Source organism: Nilaparvata lugens, chromosome 3 (genome assembly GCF_014356525.2).
Source record: "Nilaparvata lugens isolate BPH chromosome 3, ASM1435652v1, whole genome shotgun sequence".
Lineage (NCBI taxonomy): Eukaryota > Metazoa > Arthropoda > Insecta > Hemiptera > Delphacidae > Nilaparvata > Nilaparvata lugens.
The window spans coordinates 59,559,512-59,576,452 of NC_052506.1; the positions used below are offsets into that span (position 1 = coordinate 59,559,512).

At 34.8% G+C, this 16,941-nt stretch overlaps 1 protein-coding gene across 47 annotated transcripts in view; it reads left to right on the forward strand.

Moving 5' to 3' along the window:
• Positions 1-16,941, forward strand: part of LOC111044278 (muscleblind-like protein 1) — a 586,938-nt gene that overhangs the window by 341,332 nt on the left and 228,665 nt on the right. Inside the window, exon 4 of one of the 47 annotated variants that reach the window (XM_039424181.1) lies at positions 4,108-4,180. The exons of the other annotated variants lie outside the window; for them this stretch is intronic. The gene's annotated coding sequence lies outside the window, so the exon portion shown is untranslated. The remainder of the gene's footprint in view (positions 1-4,107; positions 4,181-16,941) is intronic. 47 annotated transcript variants of the gene reach the window in all.

Here is a 16,941-nt window from a genome sequence, read left to right on the forward strand (position 1 = left end):
TGATTTAGGAAGACCGAATAGTGGAGCGGTTGCCGTCTTAACAGTTCCCTTGAAACTAATCTGTGAAGCTGAGAAATTACCTTTGCGTTTAAAGTTGAGGTGATTCGAGCTGAAACTCAATGTCTCTGACTAATCCTTAGAAATAAATTACCGTTACTCTGGAGTGTATTTATTGGCTGCCTGATTCCCAACTTTACGCCCCCTTTCCGCCCCACACCGCTTGCTTAATTAAGCCATGCATTTTGACTACTTACATCACCATTTCCTAACATCAAACAAATCTCAAATTTGCCTTACATGACCACATTATGCATTTTTTTCCTGATCAATCAATATTGAAATTAAAGTATATGATTGATGTAGGCTATAAACGTTTTTAAAAGGTTCTTTCATGGATGAAAAAATGCTTCAGCATTCAATCATTATTCTCTCATACAGAATTCATTCCTTCCATAAGCTTTGGAGTAGCGCTAGTGTGAACCACACTAGCAGACATTATAATAATGATGATAATTATGTTTTCTCAAATCATATTACCGGAAAAATATACAGAACAAAAATAATATTCCTAAAATAAACTATAAATGAGCTCTCTAGGATCAATTTTTGATAGTTAACAATTCATTGCCTAATGTTGATGTGGGTGAGAATGCTAAAAGCTATTCTCCAGAATGAGAACAACTTGAAATAGATTAGGGTCTCTTGTTTTGTTGGCGCATTTTTGAGTGCAGTACTTTAGAGTGTTGTTGCTATGAATGCTTGTGCCTCAACATTAGGCAATGATCAATAGCCTGTGTATGTGGCAGATTGCCCAAGCCGGCAAACTTGGCTGGAAACATGACTCTCAGCCTCTGATTTATTGCTACAGTTTCAGATGCTTTTTCCTATGGAAAAGTAGAATTATTAAATGGAAATATCTCGAGCGAGAATGGGTTACTTACGTTGACCATTATAGTCATCAACGTCTTACATGAATAATTTTTGATATTTTGAGAACATAATATGCTTAACTAATGCTTGATAAAGTATCAGTATACATGGTTGAAATGACCTGTTAATGACCTTTCTCTTTCTCATTCACTACTTCAAACTACAAACAGCAGAATAGAATATCAACTTCTTGTCATAATGATCTTATGCACCCGTTCCCTCGTACAGGCCTTATTACCTCTTTTACTTCAAGTTGCCAACAATAAGAGCCGGTTTCCGAGCTCAGGATTTATTTTTCTTGTAGACTTTAGCAGCTGGAGTCAAAAAATTGGCTTTCCAAAACGAGGCATAGTCGCAGTTTTCATGACAGTTTTTATTTTCTCATTTCTAAAATTGGAAACGTTTATCCTTGACGAAATTAAACATTCCTAAATAATTCAAAATAGCTGAAACTCACTATTTTCTCTTTATTTTAATTTGTGTTCAATTTTATAGTTTTTTCGAAATTTAATTCAAACGTGACTATGACAATGACTACGACTACGCCCCGTTTCGGAAAGCAAATCTTCTGACTCCAGGCTGTTTAAAGTCTAGAAATTAGCCAAATTCCGAGCTCGGAAACCGGCCCTGAGTATTTTCATTTTATTATGAGTATATCCTTGTATTTGTGTCTATGTATTTATTTGGAATATATGATGTTATTATTACATTTTGGAACAATTCATAACTTTTTCATTCACAATTGGTAATGTATTCATGTCTATAATATTATTTCTTGAATATAGCAGCTCTAAATTGAAAAAATCATCATGCTTTCATAAATCATGTTATCCACAAGCTATATTTCTCAAGTAAAGATATAAAGCAATGGAATGTTTTATCAAATTATATAAACTGTAAGTAATTTGTATATAGATCTCGAAATGATCTTGTAAATTTGAAGATTGCTAAGTGTAAGAAGAGTACATAATGAAATTCCAGACATGGATGTTCAATTCAGTCAGTACTCTAAATTATATAAATGTTATTAAATCTGTTGATCTGCGGAAGGAATTTGGAAATCTTCTATATAAATAAAAATCGAGCCTTAAATTTCTGACGTTCAATAACTTTTTTATGTGTACACCGAATTTGATGATTTTTTTAGTTGTGTTCGTTATGTTCAGGACCAGGTTTATGGCCTATCAAATTCATAATCCGACTTCAGGATTCTTTCCCACGGTCCTTCAAAGTTTACATGTAATCCTTATGGGAGAAGATTTGTGAGCTGGCCACACACAGAAATAAAAATCAGCTGTTATAATCATTGCGTCATCCAACAGCCGTCGATAAATTGTAGACAAGAGTGTGCTGCTCCATAACCTCCCATGTATTTTATTCTAAACCCCCCGACTAAAAACAAAATGACTATTCTGTGTGTAACCATCCAGCAGTACGGCCTCAGGCCTCAGACATTGCTTTGCTTCGAATAATTGTGCTGTCTTCGGTGTTTAGAATTAATTGATTTTTAGTAAATCATTTATTTTGGAGTTGGATAATTATCTATATAAATGAAATCCATTAAAATACCCCGAAGCCAGTTACTTATTCAAAAATCAGTTACTCATTCAGTAGGTCTAACATTTATATTAGTCACAGTTATTACATATTTTAGTTATTAGTCACATATATTCAGTTACTTATTCAGACTTATTATTAATCGATCTTTTTCAATACTTCACCGAGAATGGTAATAGGCCTATTTTCAATTCTTCAATATTTCAGTAGGTCAAGTTCTTATTTGGTCCCTTGCGGAGCACGAGTTACCTGCAAGTTTTTAATAAAAGATGGTATTTGAAGTGATTACTAAAAAGAGTAATCAATTTTGTACCATTGATTTCTATCAAAACCCTCGATTCTCCAATAATTATAATTCCGACATCAGGGTTCATCGTCACTCACCAATTATTTAAAAAGTTTGTGAAGCAATTAATTTCCCAGATATTTTCCAAGGTCACGCATTAGATTTTTTATAAGAGTTTTAAATAAGTTTAAGCATGTTTTGAGTAAGTTGAAGGAGTGAACGGGGGAGCACATGTGATTTATGCAAAAAGATAGCATAGCTTAAACTACACCTCGATTCAGTTACTCATCGTCACTTACTTACTGAGGATGTGATGATTTTATCGTACACGCACATAGAAGAGTATGCTGAACTGATTATTTGGACAATAAAAAATAATAGGATGGTCTGGATTTGAGGATTGTTAGTATGGGTTATAGATTTTGAGGTGTGCATCCAGCTAAATTTTGTCATGAGATGCATCAACTATTTGGCGGTACGAAGTTCGCCGGGCCAGCTAGTGAACAATAATTGATGGGATTTCGATCGTTTGTTTTATTCCAAAACAATTCCCGAAACGAATGACTTTCAAATTCATTAAAATGCTATCTGCCATGGTTATGAAAAATTGTGTTGATTCTCGTACATTCTGTCTACCACAACAATTCCATGATGATTTTCAAATTTTGGAATGTGAAGCTTTCTCATTGTTGATTGTTTGAGTGTTTCGTGAATATGGGAAAATTCTGTAAATTCAATTTCATACTGCGATTTTCCTGATATATGTGATTTCGGAAAAGAGAATGAGAATTGATTAGAATTTTGTTAAGGGGGATTAATATCTTCATTCAAATTAATTTTCGTTCCCTTGCAGTGTCTGATGAATTTTTCAGGAATGTTATTAGAAACATTCTTCGAAGTAAGGACACATTAGAATCCATTTTCATATCACACATTCAGGAATAACATGCTGATATATTCATCCAGGATATCCGGTGCTAGATTATCACTTAACAATATTCACAGTCAAGCTGAGTGATATCTTCGGTAACCCATAATAGTGTTGTGGATTCTTAGTGTTGATTTTGGTTGCAATAATTTTATTGTCAACTTGAATATCAAGGTATGCTGCATCTATGTGAACGCCTTAGAAATAGTTAAGATATGGAAGATGAGAGACGATGTTCTGGTACCAGAGAGTATAGAATGTAATTCAAATTGTTTATTTCCTGGTTAGTACATGTCTGACTCCTTCACACGAGTCTGTAACAATGAAGATCTATTAAATTCATTTTCACCAACCAAGTTCATTTCTATCCTTGTATGATTAATGAAATATTTTTCTCTTTTAACAGGTATGTTTCAACAATAATCAACAATAGAATTGGGAAAAATCATTAAAGATACTATTACAGGTGGTTGAATATTGTAAGTAATCCCATTCTACTCAATTCAATTGAATTTGTACAGAATCAATGGTCGTCTAAGAATACCAATACTAATGATACTAATCAATTTTGAAGGATGAGTTCATCGCATTCATTACTGAATCTATTAATTTTGACAATAACTCATAGTGTAGTCTCTCGAGTAACTTGTAGTTCTCAGTTCTCAGCGCAAAGCTGAACATTTCGGATTACATTTTCAACTTCCAAAACAGATAATTCTGTTTGTTATTTGAGGAACATGATTTATTTATAACTTCTAGTATATTGTCAATATTTGTATATTCTTACTTTTATCGTGGAGAAAAGCCAAGTCGTCTGTAATAGTAGAAACTCTACTTGAGTAAATGCTTGCTGATTAGTAAGTGTATATTCCTTAATTTTTTTATATTTCATCGTCAATGATTGTATAGAATTGTCTACAATTCACGACAAAAACGTTACGTTTGATTATTCTTAGCATTGACATACTGATACCATATCGTATAATATTTTCTAGAAAAATGAAAAATCACCTTTTATATTAGTTTCAACATTCATTTTAGTACATGTTTAATTCAGTATAAGTGTGTTCTGTAGAGTTAGTTGACAGTTTGCATCATTGTACAAAGTTTAGTATGTGATGAACTCTCACTATTCAAATTAGAACCTTGACAGAACGTGATCTATTAGCAGTGAAAGGGGAAGTGAGTGAGTGAGAAGGTTCCACTCCATCCATTCAGACATTGTTAAGGAGAGACCATTTTCTCTGTAGTACAATATCATAGCGAAATTGATGTTAGTGAAAGTTCTCAGCTCTTGGACGAGTGTGCAGTTGATTTTCAATAGGAGCATGACCACACTGATATCGTATCCGTATAGAAACCACAGAAATTTGTGATTTTGGTTGACTTTGAGTCTGATAAAAAAGAGGAAAACTTGTCTGAGCGGATGTTGGTTAGCGGAAATTGACTTTCCACTCGCACAAATAGTATCATATGTATTGATAAGCTCTAGCCACTTTCCGGCAACAATGAATAGCTTTTGCTCTATTGGGTTATTGAGTATATCTCTACTCTCTTTAAGATACTATTGATTATAAATTTCTTAATCCTTGTTTTTTTAATGAATTCTTTCAATCTTGATGATTTTTCCTCACATAACATATATTTGTTATTTGAATCAAGGCATTGTATTGGGGAATCAAAAATTAGAATTCATCCTATTTATTATAAATTTATCATCCTGAGATTGAAATAATCTACTCATCCCTCATATCTATTAAGCTCATATCTATCTCCCATATCATCGTATATGTACAATTTCTACGTTTCACCCTCTGAATTATACTAAAGATCTTTCATCAGATCATCCTTCTCATTTCTTCTAGAAGGCTTTTTCTTTTCGCATACAACATTTCATTTTTTCATATCCAAGCAATTTACCACGTAAAGAAGCTCCCCTGTTTGTACCATCGACAGTTAACATTGTCACTCATCTCACCTTCGACTCCCGCCGGGATAACCCAACCTGAATCAGCCTGTGAATTCACTTTTTTCATACCAGATTTCCTGATTGAATTGAATAGAGGCGACAGGAGAGGGATGCCAGAGGGTCTCTCGCGACTAGTACGTGATAGCATAGAGAAACAATAGCGTAAGTAGATATCCCATGGTATAGGGAATTTATGTCGCAACTTTTTCTGTTATCTCAAGCCGATTACTGTCGATTATTGTCAATTTTTACTGTTTTGTTGGGGTGATAGTGTATGAACGGCACAATTTGAGAGACTACCAGTGTCACACAGCTGCATAGGAAAGAACTATGTGAACTATCAGCTTGGGATAACAGTAAAAGTTGCGACATAAACGCCCTATACCATGGGATATCTATGCTATCGTTTCTTTATGGTGATAGTAATTCAAAAACAAGGGAAATTACAACAAGTAAATTTGCTTGAATGTGCAAAATCTATGATTTTCTTTATAGTTTGACTAGAACAGAGAGATCTAACTGTTTGGCTTGTAGTGGTTCAAAGTATGTTCTCTTTCTCCTTTGCATAAAATAATTTTTAGGTTAATCAGTTGAGAAACCAATACTACTACAGCAGTATGTTGTAGCCGATGGGAGAATTACTAATTTATGATCAAGTTTTATCCACAATCACATTGCTAAATTTTCAAACATATTAGTACCCTGAATCCATGAATTTTCTGACGGAATGTGGAAAATATTCAGCTGCAAAACAACATTGTTGGGTCCATTAATGAAATAAACAATGCTTGTTTGCAATTGGCTGTATCATCCTGATGATTCATGTATTATGGAGTGAGTGCATTGTCATTGAGCGACAATGCGACGGACCAGCAGTTGCAGGCCTACTGGAATACTGAATTTCAAATTTAATCAGTGTGTATTAGGGTATTTGAGATACAAAGCGGGCAGGCTCTATGTAAACAAGTTTAGTGGGGATCATAGATGATTCACGTCAAGAATGCTTGAATCGGAGTGGGGGCTGGAGCACATTGTTCATTATATTATTATTGTTGGACATTTAACAGTGTGGCGGTGGCGATGGACGTAGTACACGGCCGCATTGTGTGTATCGAGCGTTTAGCGGTTAGTGGGCGGTGGGGATGGGGGTGGGGGTCTCAGTGAAATATTGACTTTGTCGCCACAAGTGCTGTTGATTAAACGGGCAACGTCTCGGGGTCGTGCGTCGAGTCTCAGCCCGCATTGGCCATGCATGTCTCTATAGTACTAGTGCCTCTATAGTGTACAGTTGTCGCGCTATTGTTCCAGTGACGCGTTGTTGGGAGAACTACTGCATGTAGCTTCTGTTGTTTCCCAGTTGGAAAATGCCAGAAACATTCCCTACTACTTTCTGTGTTGTGTCGCATCTCCTCGAACCCACCGACTGTTGTAATTACTCGCGGTCCGCGTTTCTATTCATTCGATAGCTATCAGTTTTCTGTTGGGATTGCCGCGTAAATTTATTCGCCAATCGGATTGTTGTCGCAGGCTGCTGTGCTAACTTTGTTGTCACAGCACCAGTACTCTTCTCCCTTTCTGTGTCCCTGTGCTCTCTCGCATTCCTCTATGTCCAGTTTTGTACTGTACTCGATTTGACTGCACTTTAATTTATCGCCCTGGCGCCCTGCTAAATTGGTCACACCGCTATGCATATGCACCCTTTATCGACACTACCCTCTCCACCACCCTACCACACCAGCATCGATTTCCTCTCGTAATTCTACTCAATCAAAGCATGAGCAGCTTTCCTGGCCCTGGCTCCTTTCCTGCGCCTGCTTGACATTAGTGCATCGTGTCTGAACACATTGATGAATAGGTTTTAGTTGAAAAATTTAGAGTTCAGCTCATTTGAATTACTGATGAAATACATTCTTGCCTCGTCCTGAAAATTTGGCTTATCAATCAAAATATCGGGGACTGAGCTCCGCTCTGGATTACAAAAGCATAAAAAATTTATTACAAAAGAAGAAATTATAATAACATTCATACAGAGATGTTCTATCTAATCACAGTAAATTGAGAAATTATTCCCGGAGGAATGCAAAAATTTCCCTCACAAAGGCCCAGTTGCACAAAAGCCGGTTAAATTTTTATCCTGATTAACTTCACGTGAACCAAATCAGAGAAGATCATTTCAAAAAGATGGATCTACTGGAATTAATCAGGATTGAAAATAACCCGGCTTTTTTGCAACCGGCACTAAGTATCTGATTGAATGATTACAAAAGTTCAACAGCTGAGTCATAATTTTGACACAGTCTCACACACATGAACTCGCTCACTCACTTCCATCACCAACAGACGACGAAATAATTATTATCAGCTGTTTTCCCAAGGATGAATAATAATTATCCTTTTAAAGTCCTTCAGCGAGTTTTCACAGGGATGAGACCTAGTGCAATCGAATCTTTATATTATAAACCTACTATGTTCTGAATTCGTGAGAATCGTTAGAGCCGTTTTCGAGATCCGGTGCAATACAAACATCGAAACATATAAACAGAAGTTGCTCGTTTAATAGTATAGGATAGCTATCACTCAATTTAAAGAAAACCTTGATTCTTAATCTTACTTACATTCGTTACTATACATCCAGCAAGCACTCCATACTGGTGTTACTTTTATACTTTCTGAAGCTCATTGTTCGTAATATCATTACTGAACTAATAATTAGGAATCATACAAGTTATATTATCCATTCATCAGTACCATAGAGAAAAGATAGTTTAAGCTATTGTGCTATATTTTTTTTATCTCATTACCTATTCTTATTATTACTTTCCTTGCCCTACTACCACAGGTAAGGAAAGTATTGCTTTCCAAAAAAATTAAGGTACCCCCCTTTTAAGTATTCTATTCGTTTCAAGGTCCCCTGAGTCCAAAAACATGATTTTTGGGTGTGTGTGTGTGTGTGTGTGTGTGTGTGTGTGTGTGTGTATATGTGTGTGTATGTGTGAATATGTGTATATTGTGATATATGTGTATAATATGTGTATATTGTGTATGTGTGAATTATGTGTGTGTGTGTATGTGTGTATGTCTGTGAACACGATAACTCCATTCCTAATCAACCGATTGACTTGAAATTTAAAACTTAAGGTCCTTATACCATGAGGATCTGATAATAAGAAATTTAATAAAATTGAATTCAAAATGGCGGAAAAAATGGCGGATAATTACTAAAAAACCATGTTTTTCACGGTATTCTCGAAAACGGCTCTAACGATTTTCTTCAAATTTATACCATGGATAGCTATTTATAAGCCCTATCAACTGACATGAGTCTCATTCCTGGGAAAATTGCAGGAGCTCCGTAATATTCTTGAGAAAAATGGCGGATAATTACTAAAAAACCATGTTTTTCACGATTTTCTCAAAAATGACTTGACCGATTTTTTCAAATTCATACCCTGTATAGTTATTCATCAGCTTTACTAACTGGCATGAGTCTCCTTTCTGGGAAACCCCATCCTTGAGAAATGGACTTTGTAACCTCCTTCTCGTGCATGAGGTAGGTAGGTAGAGCAGTTCATAAAAAGAACACATAGTCGAGATATTTCATCTGTAGAACAGCTGTTTTGACGACTTTTAAAATAATCATCGAATTTCACAATTTACACAAAGGAATAAGTACTCTGAAAACAATTATATATACAAATAATTATATAGAAGTCTGATCGTAGTTTCAAATATGTTGCCGCCAATCGTCATTATGTTATTCCCCTAAATTATTCTCGTTTGAGAATGGGGCTTACAGTTCAATGAGCAAGGAAAGTGTTGTGTGAGTGTACCACACCAGATTTTTTCGGAAAGCAATACTTTCCTTACCTATAGGGCAAGGAAAGTAAAAATCAGACTATAGAATTATTCATCATAAATCAGCTGACAAGTTATTACACAGATGTGTGGAGAAGCCAGTCTATTGCTGTATTTCCTTAAGGTCTATAGTTTCAATCAGATACTTGTGGATGAGTATACTGCGTGAAGTCTACTGTTCACAGAACTACTAGTTTGTAAGGACGGCAAAATATCGTTCGAATAAAAATCGAGGTGTGTGTAGCTAGTGCTAGCCTTATTACACACACATCGATTTTTTGTCGTCTTATAAATGCTATTACATTAAACGAAACTTGCCGAATATCATCTGATTAGTCTAATAGAATAATTTATAAGGATTCAGTTTGAATGAAACCTAGCAAACACATTATGTGAAGAAATGAAAAATCATTATATATTTTGCTAAGTTATGATTAATCTGATGGAATTCATAAGGATGGCAAAGAATCGGACTTTGAAAATTTCATGTGTGTAACTAGACATTCCGTATTGTATGATTGTATGGTCGTATTGATTAAAATATTTGTATTTCTGCTTCAATTTAATACCCTGGAATTCAAACTAATATTTTCTTCATAAGGAATAAATATTTCAGTACAGCATGCGGGTACGATGACTCTGAACCAAATTTCAAACGGTGGCTATTGGGCATGGCGACAGTTATATTTATTCAACTTTTGGCGGCTGCTCCAACTCAGTTTTCAATTGAACAGCTGCTTGGAAGATCAATAGTCCTTGTAATCTAAGTAGGGATTGAACAGCTGTTCGAAGGATGTCATTACACGACATGCATCATGTCCACATAGTTCGTCTTCCTTTTCAACTTGTCTCATCCACTTGCAACATGGTTGAGGCATGTATTGGGTATGCCTCAAATGTGGAAATATATGTAAGTAACCAACATAGTCATCTCTCCAAGCATTACGTCATTCTATTTGTGGATGCAACAGAGATACACAAGTTGCTCGTCTATTGATGGGCCAACGTGTATCATGATGCAGGGATGGGATAACCCGTTAGCCCACGCCTCGACTACGTCACCAACAACCGTGCGATGAGTCACTCCGAATGTGTGCCTACTACTGTATTTACATCATTCATTATACATGCACTGGTTGGTGGCTTCAACTTGGAAGGCTGTTTGGAGGCTAAGCTGATATCTGGAACTGGAACTGTGACAATCAGATTTTCACAATAGCTAATTATTGTTGATTTGCAATTCGTATGGCTCTCAGGTGGTTTTTAATTATTGAAGTGATTGCTTCCATCAATCAATGGTTTTCCATGTCCTCTTCCTTTTTTTCATTCTTATTTGTCATATTGAATCCTTTCTAAAGTCTATAAGTGGGAATATAATTTTCATGCTTTCTTTGCATACCTCAATTTGAAATTACTGTCAGGAACTTTCCAAATCAAATTAAGAACTAGGATTGTTGATTTTCAGTCATTTCATCTATAAGGCATTATTGGTATAGATGAGATTGATATTTTCATTATTTATCTATTTATTACTTTCATTTATTGATAGTCTCAGATCATATTGTTATTATTTCATCTGGTCTAGCTATGTGTTGCTTGTCATAGGTCTTACCATATATTTAAAGGAGACAAAAATTTAACATTCGTATAATTTCAAACTTTGAAATTTTGTTATTGTGAGAGATTGTATATTATAGAATGGAATGAAATTGAACGTTTTCACCTCTAGGTCCTTATTTCTCAGTAGCCTAATAATGATATTTTTGTAATGATATAGCTTGGATAATTGACTGAGTGGCATTATAATGTCATTTTGCCATTGCTCTCTGATGCAGTGTTTATTGAGCCGCTGTTGCCACATTATGGAGCTATAGCCTACTAGCGTATAGTCGGTGCTTGGAGCCAAGGCGAGTGACATGGAAGTTATTTTTCAATTAATTCATTCGTTCCTTCCTGTCAACGAGAAGCTCCTCCTCCCTCCCCCCACCCAGTATTTCGAAACTTCCAATTACCGAATGAATAGAGAGATAAACGCAACGTCAGATCTCTTTTTAGCTGTTCAAAGCATTCTCTGCTGACTGACTACTGGTTATCCAGTTATTGCTATTTCAATTGAATACGATAAATTCTGTATTTAATAAAGTAACCTCCGTTGAACAAGCTTTTACGGCTTCATTTAATCCTTTCCATCGAATTTGTCAAAAGCAATAATTAATTACCTCCAGCTTTGCACTGAGCTACCATCACAATCTTCTTTCCTGGCAAAATAATTTCTCAAGCTGCTCGAGTACTGTACTATTCCAATCAATTATTGGCAGATAGTTGGATTTTTAAACTTGAAAGGCTGCGACTTTATTTCATAATAGATTCACCATTGAATCATGTAACATAGAAGAACTTGAGAAATATTACACTAAAATGAATTACATTGGGTTCCAATATAAGTTTGTTGTTTATCCGTAGTGCAGCCGTGCAGCCGTAGGTATTGATCACCATTTAATTTAAAGATGAATATTACATCTGTGGTGAAGAGTTTGAAATGTTAGTTGCATAATAAGGGTATCACATACCTGCCCTTAATCGCCTTCACCACAAGTCATCTCTGTATATAAGAAAACATTGATTCTACCCAAAAAGTATTTGATGAAATCATGACAAAAAATAACAGTATTCACCGTGCGAAGGAAACATGTTTCTGAAAATATGGAGCATTCCATTTCTTTCACTTTGTTGGATCCATACTATATAATAGGGAAGTTTTATCATTCAAGAACATTTTTTTCTGTCTAAAAGAGGCTTGGTAGCAATATTTTTCATTGAAGCCGACTTATAAGAATAATTAAATACCTTCTAGAGAAAGATGAAAATGATTGTTAATGAATGTTAATGATTGTTTACATTGAATTCCATCTACTAAGATTTTCAATGTGGCCTTCGAATGCATGTCTTAAATATAGCCACATTTGCCACATTTTTTCCAATTTATATTGTTCAACTTAAACGAGTAAATGTTCTGGATAGAAATATTGCAAAAGTCTTCACAATCAGCATTCTTCAGCATACATGACCCAATAAAAAATCATTGTACTCGACCACTTGTTCTCAAATTACATTTTTAAATTATTGATAAAACCAATTATTTTAAACTGATAGTAGCATGTATGTACTTTCAACGCACTATACTCTCCAATCAATATTTGATTTATTCAAGGAATATTGATGCTACGAATTTGTAATGGCTCTTCTAGAATATGCCTCGTTTGCATAGCACTGCCTACATCACTTGCTGGAGGTCAGTTTGTAATTTATTGACTTGATCGATGAAAATTTACGAAGTCGTTCTATTACAGTAAAATATAGTAGAGCTGATTATTTACTCGTTTGGCATTTTGAAACAGCTTTTTATAGCATGGTAACCTAGAAAAAGACAATGAGCAGTAATCATAGGTTGCCAGTCAGAGTTAAATGAACAGTATTTTGTTTCTATCTCATCTTATTCGGCTGCTAGTTATTTCATCACATCTCTTGCTCTGCTCCTATTCAAAATCCCATACACAATAAAATGCTTGTTGGCTTAATCTTCTATAACTCATTAAATCTCCATATTGAAACCCAAGATCATTATCATTACAATGTGTGTAGGATGCATAACTTCCTCTCATTTTAAACTCTGGAACAAGGCAATGCTCTTCAGTTTTAGTATGTTTGCTATTCTGGTGTTTTTTCTTATATAGTATTGATTTGCCAGACGATACATTTTTCATGTTAGTTGCAATGAATACGGTATATGTAGAAATTGGCAATGTATTGTGACTTACTTTACTTTACTTTCGCTGGCTCTACAGTCCGGTGAGACTGTAGATTGTATTGTGACAAATTAATAATATTTGTTTTCAAAATATATTATTTTTCTCTTCGTAATATTACTTGAGAGAAAATCATTATCAGTCTCCAGGAAATGTCAATCACATATATTTCGTATGAATGTGAAGTAACGCAAAATATTATTACGAAAAATTCATTACCTTTAACATTACGTTCACCTTCAACTTTTTTGAGCAAGATTTATGTAAATAATATTAATATGACAAATAATAAAACTCAGAATGTGCCTGTCATATTCTTGAAGTGTTTTCCATTATTTTATTTCAATAGAACTAGTTTTAAGCAGCACAAGTAAGGTTATTGCACCGAATGAAGTCCATTTTGCAGCGTGCTCTTACAAGTTACAACGGTGCTGAGGTAATATGACTTGATAAATTTTTGGTGGGAGTGGGCTCTCAGTCACCATGTGTAGAGAGAGGTAGTGGGGGTGAGAGGAGGCTCTTTCTCAAGTTGGCAAGTTGCTAGTCGACTAAGCAAACAAGAAAGAACTTTCGCATGCATACGTTACATCTTTCTTTATCCCGTGAGGTATTGCACCTCACATGCTTCTGAGGTTGCAAAATTCCTCCCTTATTCATTTCGGTGGAGTCTCAGGAGGGGGTCTTTGAAATATTCCTTGCTTTGAGTAATGATTTAATCTTGCTACCCGACTGTTTGCTCGCGGCGATACACAGCTCGAGCATATTTTATACATAGCAATTCGAACCAAGCCAATGTTTACGATGTTGTGCAACCTGTACACGGCTGCTGCTGTTCTGCCTTCTTGGCACCATGAATAAAATTTCAGAATCTAGAATGAATTGGAATTTTATTTACAAATCATGAACTTCCCAGTGAGATTCATCTTTGAGTGAAAAGAGCGATAAGTGAAGAGTGTGGAAAATAATGAACAGTACAGTATCAATCAAACAACCTATATTATTCCAAAATTCATAATCTGGGTCCCACTAAACAATCGAACAAATGCCCATAGAAAATTTGTTTTATGTAATGTGATATTGTGACTATAAATTAATACTTAATAGGTTTTCCATGGTATAAAACTTTTTATAATCCAGTAGTTTTTTTACAAGTCTATAGTTGAATGCTTCTTGAAAGTTCCCTATAAAGTAATTTAAAATAATATTATGATCACGTTCCTCTTCATTATTCACAGAATGTGAATGAAATGAGACCTTTCTCTACAGATTACTTATAGATATACGCTTAATGTTTCTCTTGACATGACCATTTGCGGTTTCTGAATTCGTTAGTTATGTGAATCGTTAGAAGAATAACAAAAATCAAGATTTAATATATTTATATAATTTTATAGAATTCCATCAAAACTGTTACTCAATCTTCTTTTGCGTTTTATTTTAGGAAGATTTTTGAAATAAATTCCTTTTTGCTGCATATGGAAATTTTTCGCCTCACTTGGTGATTATCAAAATTGAGAACTGTCAAGCACAGAGAATACATCCATTAATTTTGTTTCTTTATTATTGTCAACCATTATAATATAAACATACCTACTGATAACATATGAAAGAAGTGACACACATTTTCCATTAGTCGCTTGAAATTATTAGATTTGTATAATATGGACGACCCTAGATGAGAATCCATAATTCATCAATTATCAATGAGCTTACCTGTCAGAAGTTGTAGCTGTAGTTGTAGTTGTAGTTGTTCTTCATTTTACTGGATAATGAGTAGGATCTTTTTCAGGCCATTGAATATTTAATTATTGCAGAATTCTAGTGTTTTATACTTCATCTCAACTGAATGTTGATTTCATGCCAATCCTGTTCATGAATCATTTGATATTTTTGATTCTCATTTAAAAGATAATAATTTGAGTTGCTTATTGTAAGGAATTACGCGCATGCCTTTCTCAATGATAATTGCGACACACTATTTAGTATTCCGACAGACTAATTGCCAACAGAGCCATCTGCTCATTGTAGAGATGACGCCACTCCAAATCATCCAATGTATTTGAAAAACTCGTGCATTATTCATAGCTTCACTCTGTTCCAAGGCCATTCCATTGCACATTGAAAACTTGGTTCAACGTTTAACAAAACAGCCTACTATCTATACTTATCAACTGAGTTCTTCACAAAAATGATTGGAAAGATTCAATTAAATACAGATGACTCGTTCATTCTAAGGATACTGTATTCTTTCATTGTCACAATTGAAGAAGATATGCAGTTTGTAGTGATGAATTTTCCCCTACATTCCTCTATTCAATTGGAATATACTGTATGGTATGTATGATTTTTCATTCAGTTTATTCCAATCATATATAACTATGTTGTGATTATTTTTATTGGGTATTTCATCGTCTTGAATTGATGTAATGTACATTGGCTTACATTGTTAGCTCCGTTGCTACTGGAAATAACTGAATTTTGCTAAAGCTGCTATTCCGATTCTGAGGTGGTGTGACAATGGATTTGCTGATATATTTCTTTTTCGCTAAACATGAATATTAATAATTTATACACGAAAATAAAAACTTCTTTTATCACCAATTAAAAACTTCAATTTTATATCACAAAAATGTTATTCAATTTTTTATAACCTAGAAATATTTGGCTGTTGTATAAATTAGCATTGGAACCGTTTTGAGCTTAAACCTGTGATCTTTCTGAAAGTTGTTTAAATCAGTAATTAATAAAATTAATATCTCAAATTTTATATCACGGAATAGGCACATGAAGGATTCCATGAAGTACAGATGAGTTTATCAAATAGGACAAAAATAGGAATTTGCTCAGTACTGAGTTGTATTTCTGCTGCATTCAACGCATAATCTCTCCCCGAGGTCACCCATCAATTATTGTGAATGCTTATCATGGAATCCTAACTTAAAATATAAAAATTTATGATCGGATACGTACTCATATTGCAAATGTTAAATGTTGCAATTTCGACAGAATGCTTTTTTGATCCGTGCCACAATAGTTGAGGGCAGCAGCATAATATGCCACTCTATAGTTGATAAATTGCTGGCAATATGAGACGCAGTGGCAGTGATTGCAGTAGCAGTAGGCCTGTATGATAGTGCAGGCGACGAGGCATATGCCCATTACACGTGACCTTTTTCGCCGTGATGCAGTTTAATGATGGCACATGCGTAACTTGACGCCCATTGTATTCTCAGCTCATTGGCATTTTCAGCCATATGTATTGGCTGGCATTTGGCTCAGACGGTGTTAATACCATGCCCAGGCCCAGGCCCGTGTCTCTTCTCATTTTCTCTTCCTATCACTTTTTTCTTCTCCAACAATTGCTCTTCTCTATCGAATGCTATTTCTCTCACTTCTTCACCTCTTTTTTATTTTTCTCCTCCACCACATCCTCCTCCTCCTACTCCTCCCACTTCTCATATTTTTCTTGTGCTCCTTCTGCTTCACCTCCTCGTCCCTTTATTACTATACTATTACTACACTATTACTTCTACATTCTATTACTACAATAAATCTTCTTCATTTCTTTTCTAACTCTTGTGTATCATATTCTTTTAAATCCCATATTCCA